Raw genomic sequence first — 12,017 nt, 5'->3', positions numbered from 1 at the left:
TCTTTTTTGTGTCTTTTAAAGTAAGACCAAATGTTCATACCTAAGATCTTATAATCACAAATAGTGTATTTTACCTTTAGAATCTTTTCTGTGTGTCCAGTTGCTTCAAGGAATTCCCTGAGAAAAGGGAAGACAATGGGCTTTTCCCCCGGGGACCTGATTTTCTTTCGCTTTTTAGCTTTCCGCTCGGCTAGTCTCCGATTACCGGCTGTGAATTCCGTTTTGATTTATCACTGCAAAATAAAAGCAACAGTAGTATACCGCTGTTCGAAATTCATAAATCGATAGAGAAAAAACAAAACCGGGTTACAATCTAAAACTGAGGGAAACGCATCAAATATAAGAAAGCTACGACACAACATTAAAATGTAACACACACAAAACCGGATATTTGTTCCGCTCCTCTCCGAATCCGGTAAAAAAAAACAACTTCCAAAAGCGGAAATAAGCTTATTTTTGTTTAGTCAAATCTGTCATCAAAGGGACGAATGTAATTGGTCGAGATTACAAAGTCTAACAATATGAAAACATGGGTTCCCATGATGTACTTCCAGAGGGACTCACCGTTTAGTCTGGAAAAAAGATAAATTAATAAAAATTAATATACCCAGCAACAAACGACAACCATTGAATTACAGGCTCCTGACTTTTGTCAGGAACACACAGAATTTGTCGGGGTTCAAGTTGTTTATTGGAGCCATACTCGCCACAAGGAGCCTCAATTATTAGAAGAAAGGAATTCACTTCTGATTATACTCATAGTAATGACAGAAAATTAATTATAAAAAAAATGATAGTCAGAAATGATTAATTGTAACAGATGGATACATCTTACATCTGTCCACATGGTAAATAAAGTTTAAATCTCAGCAAGTATTCATTAGCAACAAAACGAAAAGAATATTGATGTATCTAGATTTGCAAACTGAAATGTATGGCCACGGTCCTTTACTAAAAGACTTACCTTTTTAAGGGCTTTCTGTTTTGTATTCAAGTTTGAGTTATTATAATTATATATGACGATCGAGTTTCAAAATGTTAAATTATATGACCTTGTATCATAGTTTGCAGGTTTTCAATTGATATCTAAAAAATGTTCTGTTTAAATCAACTCTTTTTCTAAAAGCCACGAACGAATCTTCTTTGAGATAAAAACTCGTAATGTTTTAAAAGCTAAGAAAAAATACAATTACAAACTAATGTGTTCTGAAAAAGGAAATTTCTGAAAGTCTTCCCAAATACAGCAAAGGTAATGTACAAAAAAGTAAAATCACAAAAATACAGAGCTAGGACTATAATAATTCCCATCTGGGTCGCCTCCAAGTGATTTGAATACATTTAAAACTTTATTTAGCATACTTTGCTTTCTCCTTTTTTTCTGAATGAAATTTGTTATTTTTTCACCCGAGATCCTTGCCTGTTTATTTTTATGTATCCAAATTGCTAAATATTTCTGTTCATACTTGTCTTATTTTTTTGTTCAAATCTAGTAATATTGTCTTTAAAGGTAATACTTCAATCTTGATGAAGTTGTTAAAGCTATGGTGACAAATGCAATCTCTTCTGATTTAAATTTTCTGCCGCTATTTTTAAAAGGTATTGACATCAGATTCAACCATCTTTCCAGCGGGACAAGGACTTTTTTTCATTAATTGAAGCGGAGCATAAGGTTTTTTATTAAATACTAGTATTTGCTGTACACTGGTCCTATCCTCAGATAAATAGTCCCTAACAGGTATCTGAGTTATTAACAACACGTGGATTCGTGTGCTCTTGTCCGGCACACAAGTCAGAGTTTAATCCAATATAGTACAGTAATGTATCACAGAAATTTTGAATTTATCGGTTTTTATAATATTATCACTTTACATATTAAATTCCTGGCCAATCACATCCTCCTTATATTCAAAGCAATTCCATTTCTATGAAGATATTTCATTCTAAGACTCCGGAACACTGTGCAACGCGCTAAAATCTTTCTTGTCTAAAATGCTAATAGAACTATCATTTCGTCGTGAGAAAAGATGGATGCAAATTATTCCTTTATACATTGTATTTGGATAGTAGTAAAGATACTTTTTTTGTTCCGCATTTCAGTTATGAAATATCCAAGAACTGTGTCGAGTTGAGGTTTAGTCATTGAAACTAAACAATTCTCTATCTAAAAAAAAGGTGTGGCATCCATCAAATAGTTATGGCGTTACACTTGAGTCTTCTTTGATCATCTCTGAAAAAAGTGAATCTTGGCAGGACTGGGTAACAGTTACCGAAGTTTCAAATCTAGTTCCACCAGCATTCATAAAGAAACGAGATTGTTGGCTCTTATTTATTTGTTCTAACTTTAACTTCTTTACTGGGGTTGGGGGTGTATATGGCAGCAGCTTGTCTTAGATCGGACGGGGAGAGAAGTTCTTGGGTCGGTGAGTATGCTTGATAAGGCTGTGTTGACAAAGGAAGACATAAACTAGTAAATATGAGGGGTGGTTCCAATGATGGTAGTTCCACAACCGAGACATCAATATTAGGGATGGCTGTATCAATATCGGGGACGGTTATAACAGAGATGGCTGTATCAATATCGGGGACGGTTATAACACGGATGTCTGTATATGGCATATCAGGATCGGCGCTGGTCTTGCAGGGATCACTTGGCAGAGGAGAAATAGGTTCCACTGCTGAAGTTAAATACACAATACCATTCTAAAAAGCATCCTCCTCCAGATCACATCGTCGAACTTCCTCAATACTGTAACGCCTCTGGTATAGCATTACGAAACTCATGTTTATAAATGCGTGTGTAGTTATTTGTTTAACACTAGATACAAATCAACCTTGGTAGCAGGCCTTTTAAAGTCTTTCACTCGTAATCACTGAAAAATCAGGCATACTGGCCTTCAGAAATTCAGTAAGTTGCCTGGTTGTGTCAGTGGATATGGATTTGTCTTCTGGCGTGTATGTATCCTCCCTCCTAGTCTCACATACATTATTGTTTCTGGTAGTTATAAGGTTAGTGTACTTGTCGTGACATTTCTCATGCTGTTTTACCATGTAGCCATCACACTTTGTTTGTGAATATTGTAACGTTCCGGGGTTTTCTTGTCAGGATATACAACCTTATTTACTTTTGTGGGTCTCTGGCTAAGGAAGTAATAATAAATACCATAATGGAGTTCATAAATTGTATTAAATATTATTATCAATTCAATTCAACAGATACAGTAGTTCATAAAACACATGAATAGAGTTATCTTAATATAAACAAAGATACATTTTATTCCTAACTGCTATATTATAATTCCTAATGCACTTGGTGCAAAGAAATCTAGTCGGTGCAAGAATCTAGTCGGTGCTAGAAATTTACTTGGTGCACACCGAGCAACTAATTTCAGATACTGCTTGGTGCAGGTTATATATTTTTAACCTCATAATTTTATAAGGATCATAAAAGACTAATATTTAAATATCTAAAAGCTTTCTATTAAAGAACATACTTTTCACCAAGTAATTCCACTTGGTGCAGCACCGAGCAAATGTGCTTGGTGCTAGCCAAAATGTTAACACCGAGTACGCTACTTGGTGCATTACGGCAGACGCTGGTTTTATGATATTCTCCGAACAATGAATTAAATTATCTTTACAAAGTTTCAGAATAAACAATCTCTGGTTAATCTTAAATGATTTTGCTTCATGTTACTGCATAAGTTTGAATATAATTGAGGTGAAAAATCTTACTCGGTGCACGCAAACCTTGCTATTTATACTTTGGCTCCGCCCACAAATATGACGTAGTACACAAGAAAAACAAAACATGAGGAATGGCGCCGATAAGTGAAAGTAGCGATAAACTGAGACAAATTTGGGCAAATGCACCGTTAAATGAAGATGACACATCGATTAAATAGAATCATCAGATAGGTTTAAGTACAGGGTAATCACTCCTCTCATAAAAGTACCATACGAGGCGTACTCGGGGACATCTGGATGGAGAATTGTGGAAATGAACTCATCATAGATACCAGGACTAAGTTTAGTATATACGCCAGACGCGCGTTTCGTCTACAAAAGACTCATCAGTGACGCTCGAATCCAAAAAAGTTTAAAAGGCCAAATAAATTACGAACGGAGGCCACAAATTACACACGATGAAAAATACACGTTTAAGTTTATGAAATAATGCCAATGGCCAGAGCGTAACACTACCCCCCTCCTTGTGGAAAAAGGATTTGTCCTCAAATCAATGGTTTGTCAGCCATGCAGAAGTATCAGTTAATACCAGATTAGTATATGAACCTACTTTTTTTTACAATAACGTCGTAACAGGTTAAAAATAACACTCTTTCACTTTTAGCACAATGAAATCAAAGGTCCATATTTCATTATAGCAATTGAAGTTCGGTGCAGTAAGCTTTTACCTAAATCTATAATATACACAATCAACAAGAAGACATTTTTCAAGGCAAGAATTTCAATCACAATTGTTCAGTCTCTTTCTGAGAATACTATATATATATATTTTAAAATTTTGTTTCTATCACAGACATCATTCCGAGGAACGTCATTATAACTATTGGGAGTCATTTCTCCACATGTTCTTTGGTCCTGTTGGTTTGGTTTACACCGAAAATTTTATATATTGAAGTATATATATGATAATAGTCATTAAATTTTTCCACACGCTACTACGGTAGTCCGGGTGTTTTATTGTACACCCACAACTTATATATATATAATATTTCTTAGTTCCTGTATAATAACAGTATTTCACTGTCAATATAATATGAGGCAGGCATAACCTGTGAATGCGGGACGAAGTCTGTATGTATTTTTTTTTATTCAAACATGTTAAATAAAAGAAACGGAAAAACTGTAACGTTCCCGATTTTGGTTCTGTTGTTAGGGATTTAGCTGTGACGTTCTTCAAGTTATGACGTCTTATCAATGTAAACAAAAGAAACTCTTTCATCAGGTAACGTTTTTTTCTTCCATATCAATCAATTATTAAAAATGAACTTGTATTGAGTTCCGATCTTATATTTTACTAGACTGATAAATATATATTTTATTCAAAGTCTCATGCAAACAAGACCGGAAAAGGAAGCACATTTCTGCGCAAATACGGGGAAAACCGGAACCGGAAGTAGATCTGAAAAAAGTTAACGTTTTGAGTCGTTTGAGTTCATAAGTAGAATGAAAAATTCGGGATGTTTTCCAGATTTTTTTTTTTTTTTTTTATTGATTTTTCTACCATCATTGGGGACTTCGTCCCCATATTACTCTAGTCATATCAATATAAAAATAAATAAATTTTCTAACTAAATACTCGTAATGAAATATACTGCCAATTGAATTACAATTGGAATGTATATAGTACTGCTTACTGCACCAAACAACAATGTAACACCCAAGCCTAGGGAATAAAAATTCATTATCTAAAATCGACTCGTCAAGAAATAAATACTTGGTTAAAATCAACCATAAGACATTAGCATTCAATACAAAAACAGCAAGCTAATAGCTTGTTAACAAAAACAACACTATCTTTGATGTAAAATACATACACCACTTTGCTCAAATGAGGCCTTATCAACTAAAGTTCACTTGGTGTTCCTGAGATTAACATAAATAAAACAGCATGTAACTATATAGGTCTCAGGAACTCGAAGTAATACGAGGATTAGGACACCCCAAACATTGAACTTTATCATAAATGTAATAAACCACCCTCCCAAGAGATGTGGGGGATATTTATTGACAATCTCCACTGGAAAACAGGTTACCAGTGGAAATTACAGTAGTAGGACAAGGATGCCATCTACCGTGTAAAATTTTGTAAATACATAGTGAATATAGTAACTAAATGTCACTCCAACAAATGTCCTTGTAGTATGTCCACAATTCATTTCTACAAAAGACAATGCAGGTGGGTAAGATTATAAAATGTACATTATCTCTGTAGTTTACGGAGAGCAATCACTGTTCTTGGAAAGGTTGACAAATCCATACTGCACTCCGATTGTAAATAATTAAAAATATGCACAAAATTACGGGGGTCTCTATCCAGAAAGTATGTGTATATATTGTCCACTTTGTATGGTTTTAAAGGTGAGTCTTTCAAAATCATATAAGACAATATTGCTGATGGGTCTTGTTATAGGGTTGGAACACATGTTTCAAAGCGGCTGCCTCCAACATTAAGGATTATTCTAAATTTTTGGCAATCAGCCATAGCTTTCAATTGTAAAACATTTTTCGGGGTGGGGATATAACTACTGTCAGTAGATAGTGCATTTACACTAGGTGCAGTCAACTCGGGGCTGTACTCGTCTGGGGCTAGTAATGATAATACATCAAGTTGTTTTGACTGCTGGCTACAGACTGAAGCTGCACAATTTTCCTTAGATACATCTGGTACATTAGGTACATTATCAGTAGTCTCAAATAGAGGTTCAGCTATAAAAAAATTAAGTTCATCTAGGCAAACGGTACTTGGGGCTTCTTCATAAAATAAAGGTTCAACAGGTGGAACTAAAGTTGGTGCGTAAACATGGGGGAGAGGTGGCATCACTTTCTCTGCGGGGCTGATAATAATTGTCCTAGACTCAGGTATGAGGGTGGATGATCTTGTGGGGGGCCTGGTTGGAGACGGAGAACGCTTTCTTTTCTTTTTATTCACACTATCTGCTGACTGATTTACTTGATCATCTTTATTTTCTACTGATATTAATTTGTCTTTTGAATTTTATTTTTTTTCTTTGTTGTGTATCATTTCTTATATTGTTCTGAGTACTTTTCTCCAGTTTAGTGTTTTCATCTGACTGTTGTTCTCTATTTTGTGATTTTGGTACATTTATATTAGTGTTATTTTCTTTATTATCATTTTGTGGATGAATTTCAATTATCATTTGCAGGCTTTCTCCTTGAATTTCTTAAGTTTTTGTTGTTCGGCTTCCCAAAATAAAAAGTTTTCTCTGCTGACATATTTTAAGTCACGTCCACCTGAATTCCACTTTTGACACCAATGTAACGTTCCGGGGTTTTCTTGTCAGGATATACACCCGTAGTTACTTTTGTGGGTCTCTGGTGAAGGAAGTAATAATAAAAACCATAATCATGATAATGGAGTTCATAAATTGTATTAAATACTAGAACACACCCGTGATATCACGGGTCCGTGACTGAATTAAAGTATATAACTATGCGCAAGCCTTATTTTAGTATTAGTATTGTCATCTGATAAAGTCATGTCGATTATAAGATACTCAGTTTTTCTCTGCTTTCAAGTCTTTCTGTTTGAACCCGTTGAACTGGAACTTATCAGAACAAAAGGTCCTGGAATGATAATGAGTGAATGGAGTATTTTTTATCAACAGCATTGTCCTATATAAGTTATAAATAAAGTTGAATTCTTTGCTTTGCTGTTTTTACGTCATGCCCACTAACAAATTGAAAACTGTACCTATACGCCTTATTTTTAGTCCAGATTTTTAGTATTCAATTGTTATCTTAGAAAGTCTTACTGATTAAAATACTACAATAGGTAACAATTTTACAATTTAGTAGTGTCAACCCTGTGGTTATGACCCGTGTATATAGCATTTTAGTCCTGAATACAACGTTTGGTGGTGCGCCTGTCAGATGCGGAACGTATAGATAAGGTAATAATAATAGGTAACCGGTGAATATACTATTGGTATCGGTAGCGGACTCGACCCGGAACTTCTTAATTATTGGAAATATTAATTACGTGGAAAACAAAAGGGCCTGGAGTGGTGTAATTTTTAATCTACACCTTTGTGCTATATTTTATATATAAAGTTGAATTCTGTGATTCGTCGTTTTTACGTGATGATGGCTGACAAATTATAAGATACACAGGTTTTTCTCTGCTTTCATTTCTTTCTGTTTGAACCCGTTGAACTGGAACTTATCAGTTATTGGTAATATTACTTATTTGGAAAACAAAAGGTCCTGGAATGGAGTACTTTTTATCGACAGCACTGTCCTATATAAGTTATAAATAAAGTTGAATTCTTTGCTTTGCTGTTTTACGTCATGCCCACTAACAAATTGAAAACTGTACCTATACGCCTTATTTTTAGTCCAGATTTTTAGTATTCAATTGTTATCTAAGAAAGTCTTACTGATTAAAATACTACAATAGGTAACAATTTTACAATTTAGTAGTGTCAACCCTGTGGTTATGACCCTAGTATATAGCATATTAGTCCAGAATACAACGTTTGGTGGTGCGCCTGTCAGATGCGGAACGTACAGATAAGGTAATAGGTAACAGGTGAATATTATAGTTTACTATTGATATCGGTAGCGGACTCGACTCGGAACTTCTTAATTATTGGCAATATTAATTACGTGGAAAACAAAAGAGCCTGGAGTGGTGTAATTTTTAATCTACACCTTTGTACTATATTAGTTATATATAAAGTTGAATTATGTGATTCGTCGTTTTTACGTGATGACGGCTGACAAATTGGACCTCGTAATTTTAGTATTATAGATTATTATCAATTCACATTCAACAGATACAGTAGTTCATAAAACACATGAATAGAGTTATCTTAATATAAACAAAGATACATTTTATTCCTAACTGCTATATTAAAAATCCTATTGCACTTGGTGCAAAGAAATCTAGTCGGTGCAAGAATCGAGTCGGTGCTAGAAATTTACATGGTGCACACCGAGCAAATAATTTCAGATACTGCTTGGTGCAGGTTATATATTTTTAACCTCATAATTTTATAAGAATCATAAAAGACTAATATTTTAAATATCTAAAGCTTTCTATTAAAGACAAATACTTTTTACCAAGTAATTCTACTTGGTGCAGCTCCGAGCACATGTGCTTGGTGCTAGCCAAAATGTAAACACCGAGTACGCTACTTGGTGCAATACGGCAGACGCTGGTTTTATGATATTCTCCGAACAATGAATTAAATTATCTTTACAAAGTTTCAGAATAAACAATTACCAATCTCTTGGCAATAATCGGCGTCAACAATCTTATTCTAAAGTTTTGTTCAGTGATCCCGATTGAAAACTGACATGGCTTAAAACATGGGGTAAAATGGCAGGAATGTTTACAAAAATTATATCTATCATCAGTTTATTACTAAAAATCAAAACTCTCAGACAACATCCTATAAGACTTCTTGCCCTAAATATTCACCAACTTTTACCAACGTTTTTGCTATTGGTCTTTACAAAAAATGATATGTCTGATATATATATACATAGATAAACTTTTAATAACAAAATTGGTAAGCAAGATGCAATCTTTCAATACGATAAACATGACCAACTTCGTCAGGCGATTCGTTTTTTTTTTATTAATTGCTTATTACTGACACTTTTTTTCGTAGTTTGTCTTTAATCTTATACTGCAATAGATGGATAAAACCTTTAAAAAAGCAAGACAAAAATAAGTAACACATGGCCGAATTGTCTACTGACATTTATAGAACTTATTGCCTTAAGATGACGACTTTTTCCTATACTTTGCATTTTGTCTATCAACTTAAAAAACTATAAAAGATTCATAGAAACTGCAAAATGTATCACCACCATACAAGAACAACTTATATGTGAGCATAGCTGAATATGTCAGTTTACTCTGTATGAATTATTACTTTTAAACGATAATTTTTGCGAATGTTGGTGAAATTTTATATTTTTGTCGTGAACTATATATTGTAGTCTACAATGATCAAGAGTGTTGAAGATACACAAAATTGGAGGTGAGCGTCACATGCCATTTAGAGCCTTTAGTTTATATATTTGTTGTTAGTAAGTATTGCATATATTTGTGTCTAAACGTGATGATTTTTTTTGTAGCTGTTTAGTATAAAAAAAAATCAGGTAATGTGATGGCCTGCAAGTTAAAGCGAAATTGGGTTTCGGCTTGATTAAGACTGAAATAAAATGTTAACTGTTTACATAAAACCTGTATAAATTCGTTGTAATCACTATTCATGCGGCACACATGCATTACCAATCTCCAACAAAGGCTAAACAGAAGGTTGCATAAAAACGGATTCAAAGGAGGTTGAATTATTAACTTGCTAGCAGTGTTGAGGCGTATTTGAACATGAACAAAAATGAATATAAATAGCGTTTTGGTTTTCAATATATTAATGTTAGACACTAAGAAACGTTTCAAAATTGAGTTTAATAAAATGTCCAATTATATAAGTTAATTGTTTAAAACATCAATGAATAAATGATTTATATATTGTTGGGTTGATGTTTAGACGAGTTGTATATACATTATGTACACAGCCATGTATCACCATCATTGATGGCGATCCGATGGATACATCTGTTGTAGGGTTGTCACTGACTCAGACGTACTTATAAATATAATTATTTTCTGTGACTGTATCTTACATTAATTTGTAGGATCCTTTACTATAGATAATTTAGCTGATCTGTAACAATAACATCTTCATGCCTTATATATCATGTACTGCAGTACGCCGCTAGATTAAAACTGATTTGGAAAGGTAACACACGGCCAGCGAAAGCTCTATTTTTAAGAGCCCAGGTAGTCGTGTGGTCTAGCGGGACGGCTGCAGTGCAGTCGATTAGGTGTCACGATATCACAGTAGCATGGGTTCGAATCCCGGCGAGGGAAGAACCAAAATTTTGCGAAAGCAAATTTACAGATCTAACATTGTTGGGTTGATGTTTAGACGAGTTGTATATATATAGATATATACACAGATACTTTATTCTCTAAAAAATAATACAAGTTTACAGAGAAACATCTGATATAAATACCGATACAAAAGTTAAGGTAAACAAATACAGTAAGATATTTTAAAAGTACAAAATTATGATGGCATATATATATAAGTCATTAATTCACATTTTAAGTAGTGATGTAGACGAAAAAAATATATCATTGAATGACTTTGTATTTTACAAATTAATATAAATAAAGTGAAAACAAATTACCCTTAGGCCCTCCATAGCAAAATCCTTCACAAGGCTCTTTCAAATTTAAGCATTTGAGAGAAGAGAAGGTTGTTTCATACACAGATATAAAGAGCTCAAACGAATCATAAAATAGAAAATGGAAACGTGTCATTTGTCAAAATGACAACAACTCGACCAAAGGCAGAAAATCACCCAAGACCACCAATGCGGCGGTTTGAATATGTTTTGTCCAATCTAGACCCCCAGCCATTTTAGGATACAGTAGGAACCTGCGTTAAAATAAGGTATTAATGGCACAGACGATTTTTTGGGGGCATATTTTAAGATGAGGCGGTTAAAAGCTAAATGAATTGAACCCAAAAGGAGCCATTTAAACAGAATGAACTAAAATATTTACCTCAGTACACACTTGGACATAACCTGATTAATTGAGCATCCTCTTTTGTTGGCATTATATGTAAAGTATGTATTTTGGGTCATAAATCATGAACTGCTAGGGAAGTAAAACATTGCTAACTGCTGGACCAAATAATTGGTGGTTAACCAGGTGAGTAATTTCATAACCATAAGCTGACAATTTTGTTTCATATTTTGTGCATTCATCTTGATGTATAATTCAGAAGATACATTTTCAAAAATTATATGAACTCATAATCAATGTATGAACGAAATAAAAAATAAACGAAAAACAAATATGTAACACAGCAACAAACGACACTCATTTAATTAATTAGAAAAGAAGTCAAGTTTAGATACACATGATATATGTTTCAATCATTTGTTCTTCCCTAATTTAAGATAATACTATTTAACAAATATACGATTGAAAGTCACAAGACAGGTCTGTTTCGAGATAAAGTTTCTTTGATAAACAATCAATTTATGTTTAAAAATATTTTTCGAATGAACATATATTATATTACTTTGTAAACAAACGTTATAGTATAAATATAATAATGATTATAATATTGTAAGAAAAAAGACTGTTATTCAGTTTAATATGAGCAACACGACGTGTGCAACTTATGGTGCAGAATCTGCTTACCCTTCCGGAGCACCTA

The sequence above is a fragment of the Mytilus edulis genome, chromosome 1 (genome assembly GCF_963676685.1).
Source record: "Mytilus edulis chromosome 1, xbMytEdul2.2, whole genome shotgun sequence".
Lineage (NCBI taxonomy): Eukaryota > Metazoa > Mollusca > Bivalvia > Mytilida > Mytilidae > Mytilus > Mytilus edulis.
This window is presented reverse-complemented; position numbering follows the sequence as displayed.